The sequence below is a fragment of the Aythya ferina genome (genome assembly GCF_964211825.1).
Source record: "Aythya ferina genome assembly, chromosome: 1".
Lineage (NCBI taxonomy): Eukaryota > Metazoa > Chordata > Aves > Anseriformes > Anatidae > Aythya > Aythya ferina.
In genome coordinates, this window is record NC_140296.1 from 184,512,704 (window position 1) to 184,526,491 (window position 13,788).

Genomic DNA, 13,788 nt, shown 5'->3' on the forward strand with positions numbered 1-13,788 from the left:
CGTGGCTAATTTTATACCTTTCTGATGGGCCTGTTTCTGATGATTTAGAGCCTATTCCTGCAAATCTCTTTCTAGCAAGAGTCCTGTGGCTCAAATGACTATCATTTATCCTCTGCAAAGTGAATTTAAAATGTTATCAAATAAAGAATGTTAGCATTGAATGCTCACTTTGCTCTGGTGTAAGTACTGGTTGATACATAAAATCTTGGTTTCTGATTACTTTACTAGACTGTTGAATGCTTTAAGAGTGCATTTCAAATTTTCACATCTGGAAAGGAAAGCATTTATGCCCCCCCCCTAAACTTTTATAAAACAAACAAAACCGCTGTATCAGTTCCTGGAGAAGGAGACAGGGTTTATAGCCTTTCCCGTTAGCCACTCATTATTTGCAGTTAGACATGGGATACATTTAGTAAAGCTCCCTAGGCGTGCATTTTCATAAATTCTGTTATGGTTATCAAGATTGGTTTTGCTCCTTACAATATCTGATTTCACATATTCGTTCAGCTATTAATTCATAAATAGAAGTTTGCAAATCTCCCCTTATTTGCTTTTCTTATTCACTTTTATAGAGTAAAAACTGGATTGATTTCCCCCAGTTTTTCCCAAATCCAGGAACTATAATACAACTGTTTATAGTCATTTATTTCTTATGACATTACTATATTACATAACAAATAGTGTCATTCTGTATAAATGTTGTAATGCATACAAATAACCCATTAATGGCTTCCTCTAAAGCCACTGGAATGTAGTTTTTCCTGTAATGTAAAAGGAAATCATGCATGGGCAACATAATAGATTAATCATTAGGACTCTGTATTGTGCTGTAAAAAGTTATCTCTGTCTCTGTGTTCTGCATTGCAATACATAAGTATAGGAGGATGACTGCTTGTAATGTGACACTATAATACTACCAAGATTCCTTTGGAAAATCTATCTATTTTTTTTCCAATTTGCAAGAAGAAATGGAGTGTGAGTGTTATTATATTAAATTAATATTTGAAAAACAAACAAACAAACCACAAAATCGCAGACTTTGAGATGCTATGCTAACCATACATGGCTCTGTTTATGCTTATCTTGCTAATGTGGTGTCTCACTAATTTAATCCATTAACAATTGAACAAGTCCTCCATGCTGGATTTTGTCTCTCTCAGATCCTTAACAAGTGGGATTTTTCCCAACTTTGTTGTGTATTTGGTATATAGGACTATATATAGGACTATTATGTGTGCAGAAAGAGAGGCACCTCTTCAGCGTCACTGGCCCTTAATATTTTAGACCTTTCTTTAAGATAGAATTGCTTTGTCATTGACTATAGTCAGAGTACGGACTCCCACAAAACACATCAAATAGAGAACATTGAAATACTATCAAATATATCTAGAATATATCTGGAAACAGGGCATTAAGGATATCTCTCTGGATCAAATGACCATATTTTAGAAACTAGCGATTCTGATAAAGAAAATAATCTCAGTTCCCAATAATATTGAGTAAGAAGAGAGAATACAGTCTTTTAAGTGATAGAAGAGGTTTAATGCGGACAGTGTATAGAGAAGATTTTTTTTTTTTTAATTGTAGTATTTTTCTGATATTGCTACTGAAAGTCTGTATGAGGTTCTCAATTTTAAAATAATTATATAAAAATTGAGAAGATTCAAAATTTTTCCATAAAAGGTATTTAAAAGTAGGATATTCTTGAGGCCTAAAGAGCTCGAATGTTCTAATATGTCAGAAAGAAGATGGAAAGATGGAATTATTATTCTTTTACAATTCTTGTATAATCTTCATGGATAGAAAATATGAATTACTAAATTTATAAAGCCTCAATAAGAAGCACTGATTGAAAGCCGAAAACAGACATATCTGAATTTGAAAACTGAATTACCCTTTTTAACTGAAAAGATATTTAATCACTGGAAAAAACTGTCAGATGAAGAGGTAGTATATCCATCTCTTTCTTTTTAAAGTTTGAGACCAAGTGTCATCAAGAAAAATATGCTTTACTCAAATGCAAGTTATGCTTTAGTTAGTATGCAAATCATTAGGTTTGATACAATAATAACTGGATGAAATGCAGCACTAGCAGAAAATAAGAGGTCAGAGTAGATTATCTAATTGTCTCCTCTGGCCTTAATTTCCAAGTAATGTTAGATATTGTAATGGGTCAGATTCCCAGCTATCAAAAAATGGCAGATGCTGCAGATTTGAGGTGTTTCTGACATATTAATAATATATTTTTTCCTCTTGTTAAATACACTGACTACATTATTACAACTACCGTTGATAATCAGTTCACTGGATCACTGGAAACCTCTTCAGGTTTAGAGTATACTACAATACTACACTTATTTATTTATTTATTTATTTATTAATAAAGCCAATGTACTGATGCAGCATTTGGTTTTGCTTTCAGGTTATTAAAACAAAGAATGTTATATTTTGTAACAATCTTATTCTTAAGAAGTGTTTACAAGATTTGTAATGAAATGTTTATCTCATATCAACTTTATGCTTTTTTTTTTTTTTTCTAAAATATCTTCTAGACTATAACCTGATTAAATGTATTTAACATTATTCAGTAAAATGATAAGCAATAAAAATGAATGAGACCAAATCATTAAGCAAGATGCTGTTCACTCTAATCTCTCATTTTATGCAGAGTGCTAATAAAGCCTGGCATACTCTAATGGAAGCTCTTTTCATGATAGAGACCATCTTTCTCCTGCAAATGGGAATACACAATGGAAAGAGGTACAGGTGATACAGACAGGTGACTGACTTGTGTGGAAGAAAGACATATGCTTGTTATCAAGCATATGCACCTTATATTGAGATCAAATTCAGATCTGTGTTCAAGTAATTTTTATTTATTTATTTATTTATCTATTTATTTGTCTTAGACAAATCTGAGAAAATCCCATTTGGGTTCTCAGTGTCCTTTAATGCAGGGCCAAGTGACTATATTTTTACAGTGGGGATGAACCAGGTATGTGATGCTTCTTTTAGCTACCACATGTAACTGCTGTCTTTCCAAGAGAGCTGCCAGCATTGCCTGCAGTGAGAGCAGCAAGAATCTAACGGTTGTCTGAAGGGGTGCCTTGTGCTGGGTGAACCTGACAGCTGAATGTAGTGGCAAACTATGTGCAGTACTTGGGATCCCAGAGTCTTCTAGGCAAAGTAACAGGTCTGCTACTGCAGGGTGAACATCGTACAATTGATATCTTCTTTTAAAATAAAATAAACATAATTGCATATTCTGAATTATTTATAGCACTAGATAGACAGAAAAATAATCACTTACAGACTTCTTTGTCCTAAATCAAAGCCAATGAACTTTGTAACTTGTAAAGCTACACTGAAATGCATTTTGGAACAATCCTAAAACTAAAAGTTCTGTTGTTTTCCTGGATGTTTTGGGAAGAAGAAGTTTATAGGAGTTTCATAGGGTATTTGAGGAAGAACCAAGGTGTGAGCACCTTGGCAAGAATTTCACAAATTTTGGATTGCTTTTTGTTAAAGTAAAACTTGTGAGTTATAAGCAAACCAAAACTGAATGATAATTCTGGAGCAAATCTCTTTTCAACTGAGATTACCTAGTTTGTCAGAATTCTGACTGATATAATTGCTATTATAAGAATGACCAATTAGACCACATAAAAGAAATCGTTGACCTTATTCCACTTTCTATTAGATGCATGTTCAAAACTCTGTCAAGCTGGCACCTTTGTACACACTTTCAAATATGAGGTCAAGAGCAAAGAGATTGAATTACACAAAGAGAACATGAAACGTGGGAGGTATATTCTCAGACTTGAGAATAGGGAAACAATTTTATATGGCAACGTGGCTGGAAAAAAAAAAAAAATCACATGAAATCCAGGCCTGTTTGTTCCAAGTCTCAGCCCAGAGCAATGAAAAATATGTATCTGGTGTGAAAAAGTGGTGGAACTGGATGTTTGTCCAGCAAAGATATAGACCACTTTCAGGAAAAAAGAGGTGTTATCCTTCTATCACTCAATTCAAATAAAATTGGACTTCTGATCTATATTTGAAATATAGACTAAGGGTTAAAATTAGACATAGGAAAAAAAATAAAAATCCAGGGAAGTAAGGCTTCGTCACTGCTGAAATGGACACTAAATAACACAGCTAATTAAAAATATAACGTATTTCTGTAGACAGTATTCATGAGACAGCAATAAAGTTTTAAAGTCAGCTGAGTAAGTATGTCACAAGAGAATATCTGCTCTGCATGAGAGGTGTAGTCAGCAGAGGAACTGACTAGAACTGAAACATGAAATACTCCTTAAATGTTGTTTGAGTGACAAAATTGAAATGCTCAAAGCCCAGTTTTCACACAAGGAAAACAATGTCACTTTCTCAGTGTTTTGTTGTGGGTTTTATTCTTTTTTCTACCTGAATAAAAACAAAATGAAACAAAGTATTACACATCATTTTAGGTTTTAAAACCACAGCAGCATTATTTTCAGGAAAGGGGCATAACATATTATGTAAACTGTAACATGGGTATCAAAGCAGAAATATACAAAACAGAAAATTTCTGTTCTGGTTAGATCTGAAATACAGCAACACAAAAGCCTCTGTTTTGACTTACCAAAATTCCTTCTTCTGCTCAAGTGCTCTTCTGCCATCAGATTTTATTGAAATTGACATATTCTTGCAGAATATGTAGATTTTGACAAAAAAAATTTTTAGATGAAAAGAAAGGTTGCAGGAAGATTTTGCCTAGTGCTAGTGAGGAATACTGTGCATGTGAAGACCTTCTGATGACTTAATATCACACAGTTATCAGGAATCCTGGGTGCTGTATGATCCTTTGCTGTTGTATGCCTACTTATTTGGTGGCAGGACATGTGGCAATGAATCTATAGCTTTATGTTTTTAGCCAGTTCTTCCCACCTTTCCTATGAATATGTTGTCACTGTTGATGGTAATGCAACTCCGATGCTTCATTCTCTAAAAGCATTACAGTTGCAAGAGCATTCCTTCCTAATGTGGGCTGTAGAACACATTTTCCCAAATCCCTCCAGCTACATTGTGTCACCTAAATTATTAGTGCAGCTACACTATTTCTGTACACATGAGGGTAGGGGGCACTGTAATAATAATGATGATGATGATAATAATAATAATAAACTTTTTTGACTTATTTATTAAATGATCTTTGACTTTAATCACCTATCCATTTAGCACGTCACTAATCATTGTTTCATGTCAAACTTAATTGGCTATGAGTTAGTATTTTCTTCCATATCATTGCTAAAAATATGAGAAAGCATATGTCCCTAAAACAATCCCTGAGCAATATCACTGTGATTACATACATGAAGTATTGGTTCACAATTTCATTTTCCTATGTGTAATAGCAGCTGCCCTAGTTTTAATATACTTCAATTTTGTATTGGTGTTCTTTTATATCACCTGGGTCCAAGAAGCCTTGCAGAAAAACAAAAACAGAAAACCACAACATATCAGCACAATATTATCTTCATAATTTATTTTGCTTTTCAAAATAAGATTAGTTTATTAGCCTAACAGCTAGTTTTGCTTTGGTACATAGCATTATAAATTTACTTGTGAGATATCCTTTAGGGTTTAAGTGTGTTATTCTATTGTCCAAACTGAATGTGATACACAACATGGCATGGAGAGATACTGTGAACTAAATAGAATGGGACATTGACAATGAAAACTGATATATAATTGCAGAGTACTGATGCTATTATTATTTCATAGTACCAGCAATGGTTTTGTGTTTTGCAGAAAGTTGCATCTTTTTTTTTTTTTTTTTCAGATATAGTTATCTCTCATCATTCACTCTTCTGGAGAAATAACAGCATACTCAAATCCAGGTATTAAGCCTTTATCTCATCAGTACTGTTGAATAATTCCTCTTATTTTTGGTCAAGCAAAATACATTATCTTTTGAAATCTCATAGGATGACAAGGCAAAATGCATCAGGAGGTGTGTATTTCCTGGTATTTTAAAAGAAGTTGAGTAACCAAATAGTTAAAAACAAACAAACAAACAAGCAAAAAAAAACAACAACAAACAAACAAACAAAAAGACTGAAAATTGTTGGGTAACCTGTGAAAGATGATGAGAGAAATTATATTTATCTAGAATTATAATACTGGAAATGGTTAAAATTCTGCTTTTTACTAAATACTTTTTTCCTGTTAAATATATTCTTATCATCGGTTCCATACCTCACCTGAAGAACTACTCTTCACTTTGTTGCTCTGGAAGTGGCTCAATAAGTAGCTCACTGGCCACCTTTGGCAGCCCGTAGGACCCAGACATTTTCAGGGAGGATAGCAATACTGTCTGACTTTCATTCCTAAATCAGGACAGTCACTCAGCATTGCCAATTTTTACCCAGGGACTTCTCAAAGTTCTAGATACCAGATGAACATTTTTTCCACACATGGTGGTAGTTTTGCATAGCTAATCTGGCCAAGTGTTTCTCTGAATTGCATTTTAAAAAAGGTTACATTAATTACTAAATTATCATTCTGATCAGTCACTTTCTACAACACGTAGTTTCCTTCTTTTTTTTTAAATGTTAACTCACATTACACTGATCAGCTCTAGAAATGGGACCCGATCTCAGACGGTTGAGTTAACAGGCCTGACTATAGAATAGAATTAGTCCAAACAAGGATGTGCACAGGAGGCATAAAGCAGGACTTTCTGAAGCTAGCATAACATCAAATCAGCTTTACAGTGGCCCGCATGTAAATAGGAGCTGTTTTACTGGCTATTAGTTTAAACTGTCCTGAAAACCTAGTGCTACATACCATTGCTTGATCCCATAGGTCATTGCTCTTGGGTGTGGGCAGATTATTGTTTCATCTATTCATTCTCTGATACTACTGCTGCATGTATTTGTCTGTGAAACATTAAGATATTCTTGTGATCTGTCCACTGCATTCATCCCACAAAAAAAGGATCTTAATTTTAAATGGAACAGGGTAAGATGGCAGCAATTTTCACAGCTGGATTTTAAATGGTGCCTTCGCATAAAAAATGAACAGTAACAGAGATCACTAGGAAAACTGTTACTTCTCAAATCTTTGTTCTATCTAGCTTAATCTGTTTTAAAATTATTTACTTTCAGATCATAGGGCAGTCTCAAAACAGAGTGTCCATCAGTCAGTGCTGGCCTTGTGTAGGTGAATTGTTAATTTGGATAGAACCAGGCCATAATAGATTATCAATAGTTGCTCATGTACTATCCCATACAGGAACAGCAACACAGTATTTCTTCGCTCCTAAACCTGTATGATCCACAGCACCTGCAAAAAGAGCCTGTGGAGTCATACATTTCCAGCTGGGATTTTAGCCAAGACAGAACTAGAGGGCTTAGCTGACAAGAAAAAGGATTTGGGTTTTTTGTCCAGCAATAATTAATTATGAGTCCTTTCTTCTAGTTCAGCAGGCAGTGGATCGGGACTTGTCAGATGGAAGGGAATTATTTTAACTCTGTCAGTCAGTGGCAGAATCTTAGCAACTGGTAGTCACAATAAAGAAAAATCTTTGATTATCATTCAAGAGATAAGCATCACAGACCAAGAATAGCTGGTTATATTCTTGGTGCCACCTTGGAACGGGAAAGCATTGTATTTTGTTATGAAGAAGTTTGTGGTTTAAGTTCCTTTAAATCACTCAGTTTTACTGCCTTTATATTTACCATGAATGAAGACAAACAAACAAACAAAGATAATAAGTAGAGAAAAATAAATAATTTCAAGGCTGATGAAACTAAGGAATTTTACCCACTTAAAGTAGTGTGTCATGGTTGGATTTTCCATAAATGTGTAAACCATGGACTAAAGGTTGTCCTATGTCTGGGCTTTTCATAAGTGTTCTTTGCTGTAATGTCCATTAAGGACTGAGTCTGCATTTCAGCCTTTTTTTTACCTTGACTGTAGTCAGGTCTTCACTTGGCTGCCTATATTTGACTGAAGTTGTAGGAATTTAACATTTTTTACACAATCTACTGGATTATAATCTGTTGGGAAGACAGACCTTCATGTTCACGTGTACACACATCATAGAACTGAATAAGATGCATTTGCATAGGAAAACAGACCAAAAAGCATAACAAATTCCATACTGCAGTTTAATTACTATTTTCAGTAGAAGTAGAATGACAATGTGATATGAAAACCTGTATTTAGCCAAAGTGTCTGGAAAACAGCTCTACACAGTAAATTTCCTTTACTCCGATTTGGCGGACAAATCTAGAAGTAATATGGAGCTGTATCTTATAAAACATGTAGTCCCATTTAGTCAAGAACCTCTGGTGTATATATTAGGACAATTATCGATTGCAAATATTGATAGTTATGAAGATCTTTGTGATACTTTTTTAACAATGCACTTAAAATCACCAGCTTAATTCAGATAGGTTATCACATAATTTCTGATTGTAATATTTCTAGGTCACAATTGAATTGGGCAAAATTGCTTGCATTACCCTGTGTTGCAGAATATACATGTACTTCCTTCAAACGTATTAAAATAGATAATAACTGAATCAGGCTTAGGTTGGTGATGTGTCACTGATTTATGGGCCAGATGCTAAAATAATAGGATGGGGAAATAAACATATTTGTCAAAAATTGTAAAGCCTTCTCTAAGTTATTGATATTCTTCCAATATATTTTGAAAATAAAATAATTCAACTTAGTGATGCTAGAAAACATCCCTTTCATTTTATTAAAGGGCTCTAGAAAAGATATACAAAAGCTCTAATAACATTCTTGGCAACAATATCCACCATTCTACATGTATTCTGAATCAGATTTAATCTGAATTAAATAAAAATAAAAATGATTTACTATTGCACCCTAAGGACTATAATTTTCTCTCAAGCTGTTACTTACAGCCACAGTATGCTTCACCTTTAAAATAGTATCTTCCCTGTTTTTGTGTTCAGAGGGCAAAGTTTTGCTGCATGTGTTTTTAGACACAAGACAAAACAAACAAACGAACAAACAAAAACACTGGAAAGGCTAATACAAACAGTGACAAATTAAAAAAAATTCAACTTTTCCCATCATAATGTAAGAATTCTTAATTTATATCTTTCCAACTGACTGGGACACCAGTATCTGCAGCTAAGAAAATGATATTACTCTGTCTCCCATATCTTATCCAATGTTACTTCTTTCTGTCAGGATTTCTGCTTTGTTTTAGTCACCAAGTAGCTATTATCCTGCTCATTTTGTATTGTAGCCAAAATATTTCCATTATAACTCCAAGTAGCTAAACTCTTCAGTGCCAGATGGTATACAAATTGGTCTCATCACAGAGATACAGATATTATTACACTCACAATTTGTTTATATTATGAACCCCACTCCTTGCTGTGAACTTAGTGTGACAGAGTTCTCTTAGTTAATCTGTAATTTGCTGATTAATGCATATCATAACACACTATCATATAAAAATGTAATAATTAAAAGAAAATTAGCATTTCCTCATTGTCAGCAGATAAATACCCAACTTGAGAGTCAGTGTAGGGATCTGCTGGAAGTAGATGCACATTAAAAATTAGGTTAGCTTTTCAAGTGCTACTGTAGTGCATGTTAGCTGAATTACTGCAAAGTGGCTTTGAATAGCATCTCACCAAAGACTGTAAACATTTGTTTGCTCTGTAGGAACATTCAGCTATTCATGCCAAATGAACAAGAATAAATGACATCCTACCCTATTCCATGAAAGTCCCTCTGTACAAAAGATTTATCACTTTGTCTTCATGTTCTTGTATATTACAATTTCAGTAAATTACTGGAGGGAATTTCAAGACTAATGCAGGTTAGCTGCAACACAGGCCTTATCTTCAGGAAACAGCTAAATATCATTTTGTGTCATCTATTTGACTGGGAAAGCTTAACTGAGAAGACATAAATTTAGTTAAGGAGCTTAATAGCTTTAAAAGGTTATTCAAAATTCTAAACCTGTCTTAGGCTGCAAAAGGTTTTCACACAGGAAGATGGGCAGAGAATATTCCTCCAATGTTCTCAATTAGCATTTATCTATCTGTCTATTTTGAAAAAAAGAGAAGAATATTTATAATCTTTTGAAAAAAATATCTGAAGTAAACAACAGAAAATGTTTTTATTTTTATTTTTTACATATACCTGCATGTATGGGAGCATAATGTTTATTTGTATGGCACCCTAATACCCCTTTCATAACACCTACTTTGTCCATGCAACTTGGATACCCTAGTTTCACTGTAACCTTCTTCCAGCTAGCAGCACCTGGAGAGAATTACAGATCTTAGGGGAAGCTGGATTTAATTCATTTCAAAATCCAGAAGATTTCTCCTTTTCCAGTCAACTGCATGTGTGACTGCTGTCCATGCTTGGACATATCCCTGTCCACCTTCATCCTTCTTTTTCTCTAAACTTGTCTCATCCCAGACGCATAACCCACTAGTAATTGATTACCTTTTTCTCTTTTGTCATATCCATTCTCTTTTGCAATATCCATTCCCTAATTTGTCATTTCTCATGTGATTGATGAAGTAATCTTGATCTTAAATGACTTTACTGATAACAGTTACTTAAGTACTGCTTGTTTCCCAGACTCTACTCTCCAAAAGATCATCATAGAAACATAGAATGGCTTGGGTTGGAAGGGACCTTAAAGAACACCTAGTTCCAACCTCTCTGCCATGGGCAGGAATGCCACCCACTAGATCAGGTTGCCCAGGGGCTCGGACAACCTGGATACTGATTTTCAAACTTGTTGGAATTCAGTAATTTCTTACAACTCTCCCCTAATCACCAGCCAAATCTAGCCATTCCCATGTAAAACTTTTGACAGCTTTGCACATTTATTACACTTATTATAAGTGTATTACACTTATTATAAGTACACTTATTACATTCTTATGATATATTCTGTTGTGTGTTATATTCTGCTTAGTTAGATAAACCCCAGGCCATGGCCCAGTCAGCTGCCTACATATCTTAACAGCAGTGTCCTACTACAATCTTTATGCCTAAAACAGACTGTTGCTCCTCCTCCACGGATGCTAACCATGACTTGATTTGGAAGATATTCCATGAAAATGGATGGACACAAAACTAGCAATCAACGGGTACAGGAAATTTGTATGAAGTGTAAGCCAAAATTTTCCCTATATGAATTCTTGTGCCAAACCAGTTATGTAAACTACCTTTTTGTGTCTCTACAAAATGTGCATACCATTTGGTATGTGCAAAGAACTGTACTTCAGTATCTAGCCTTCATAATGAATGGTAGTTGGTTTGATAATAAGACTTACAAATGTTGCTAACACCAAAATTGATAACCATTGCTAACACCAAAAGAGAGATAAATATTGTCATTGTTTATAAAATGTGTTTCCACAGGGCATATTTACAAATTTAGATGTAGAAATGAACATCTGCAAAAACTAGATTCATCAAAACCTGTGTATACTGGGAAGTACATTTGGACTCCTACTGCTCTGTAGGTCTGAAGGTGAATTTTCTGGGGAGGAAGGCAGGGAATTCACAGAAAAGAGTTAAATTTTTGTTGATTAGTGTTAGCGTGAATGTTTTTAGTCTAAAAGGTTGCTCATTATAAAGTTTTAGTATTTTTTTTTCTCTCTAAAAAGAATCAAATTATTCATTTTGACTAAGAATATTCTGTTTTAAAGCACCTTTTTAAGGAAAAAAAATCCAAATGGACAGTCAGCAATATTTTCAAGTTAAAGAAAAGTGTTATTTTTGTCTTAAAAAAGACAAAGAAAATCAAGATCCCTACATTTAAGTTCAACTTAGTACATTTTATTCTACATTGCAATAGTTTCCCAGAGAAACTTTTCCATTATGTCTATTGAAGCTGACATATCAATATTGCAGCACCAATGGAGAATAAGAAATCAAGAGTGGTCTGTTAAAAATACTGAAACTGAATAGATGCTTTATATTCTGCTTTGTTGTTGTTGTTGTTGTTTTGTTTGTTTGTTTTTTTTTTTCCATATTTTTATTGGGTACCATAAGGAAGAAAGTCCTGCATAGACATGTACTCAGCTAAGATACAACTAATATAATAGTTGTGTAGGATGACTGACCAGAATATCTCTCTTTTTTGCACAGGGGTTTGTATAAAGTGCTGAAACTGATTAGGCTAAAGTAGTGTTTTAATTATACTAAAATAAAGGTACTAATCTCTTGGTAGAAGTTCTATACTAAACAGAAAACAGCTTGAATTCAAGCAATATAATTGCAAAGATACAATGTTTATTTTTAGACAAGTGGTAAGATTAGATTCTTCTACAATTTTAAAGTTTATAATTGAAGTTGCAAATTTTGTTATCTGCCTAATGAAGTTAACTAAAGAATCCTGATTATTACTATTTGTTTAATTCAATTCCTCTTGTGGAAAACATGGTGCATATGATTTCTACAGTTTAATTTCTGTCAAATCTGTGTCCATATGAGGCTTAGACATATAACTTGGGAAAAAAAATCCTTTCTTTTTTATTTCATTAATATTCACTGTGTTATTTTATTTTATTATTTTTTTTTTAATTTAGTTGTGTTGTAAGTATTTTTTCTGTCTCCAGATAAATAAATCATTTAGCTCTCAATGAGCATTTTGAGGCAACAATAAACTCCTATATTTCCTACCTTAGTACTAACAGTTGTAATGAATATTTGTAATATTCAGTCCTGGAAGGTTTAGAACCAAAATCCCTAGAGGTCAACAGGACTTGGGCTTCCTAATTCTGAAGCTGAGAATTCCAAAAGCTGAGAAACAAAACTGAAGAGGTGCAAATGCTTTAGTGTTTATATGTTACTTTTGGTTCTATTTTTTAAGTGTTTGAACTGTTGATCACTAAAAGGCTCTCTCATTTATAAATTATAACCTGAATCAATGTGGATCACTTAATGGCTTTCTGATTACCTGATGTTGAATACAGCAGCTGCATATTAATTAAACTTGACGTAAATGCATTTCTAACATAACATATGTGTGAGGGGGTAAGGAAAATAAATTTACTCCATAAATAAGAAACCCCAAAGGATCACAGCTTTTGTATGTATCAGTCATGGTTTAAGAATTTTGGCATATAACTCTTGTTTGCCTGTAGATAACTTTATCTACCCCCTGCATACGTTTTTTTTTTTTCATTATTCTGCATTAACATCTTGCAACCTGGAATCTGATGCTGCTGTCTGAAATAGTTATATGATTCCCATGACTGTAATCTTTAAGCATCTCATGTTTTTCAAGCATTTTTTTTTTCTTAAATACTGTTTTGATTGGGGAAATAATACTGTGCAGTTTTAGCATGTCCATGTATGTGACAGGTCTTTATTCTGTCTAACAGCTCTTAAACGGACAGTGTATCAGCAGAAAATAAATTCTCCTCCTTCTTTTTCTGGATGCATATTCTCACCAGTTTACACAGTCAGTCTCACAGATTAGCACCTCAGTGGCCCAAAACCTGTTTATCAAATGGGAGCAAAACAAGATTGTTCCAGACTTCCTTACGGTCTAGTGACTATGAAAAGCTCTGAAAAGGAGACCATAGAATTAACACCCCCTTTTCTCAAAGCTCTCTTGTTCCTTCGTTATTGTAAAAACAGTTATGAAGTTACCTCCACTGTGTGTTTCCACTGAAAGTCTTTATGTACTAAAACTAAGATATGGGAGTCTGTATTGTGAAGCCTTCAGCCAAGTAAAAAAAAAAACTCATCTCAAAGAGTAGTGAATATCCCTAC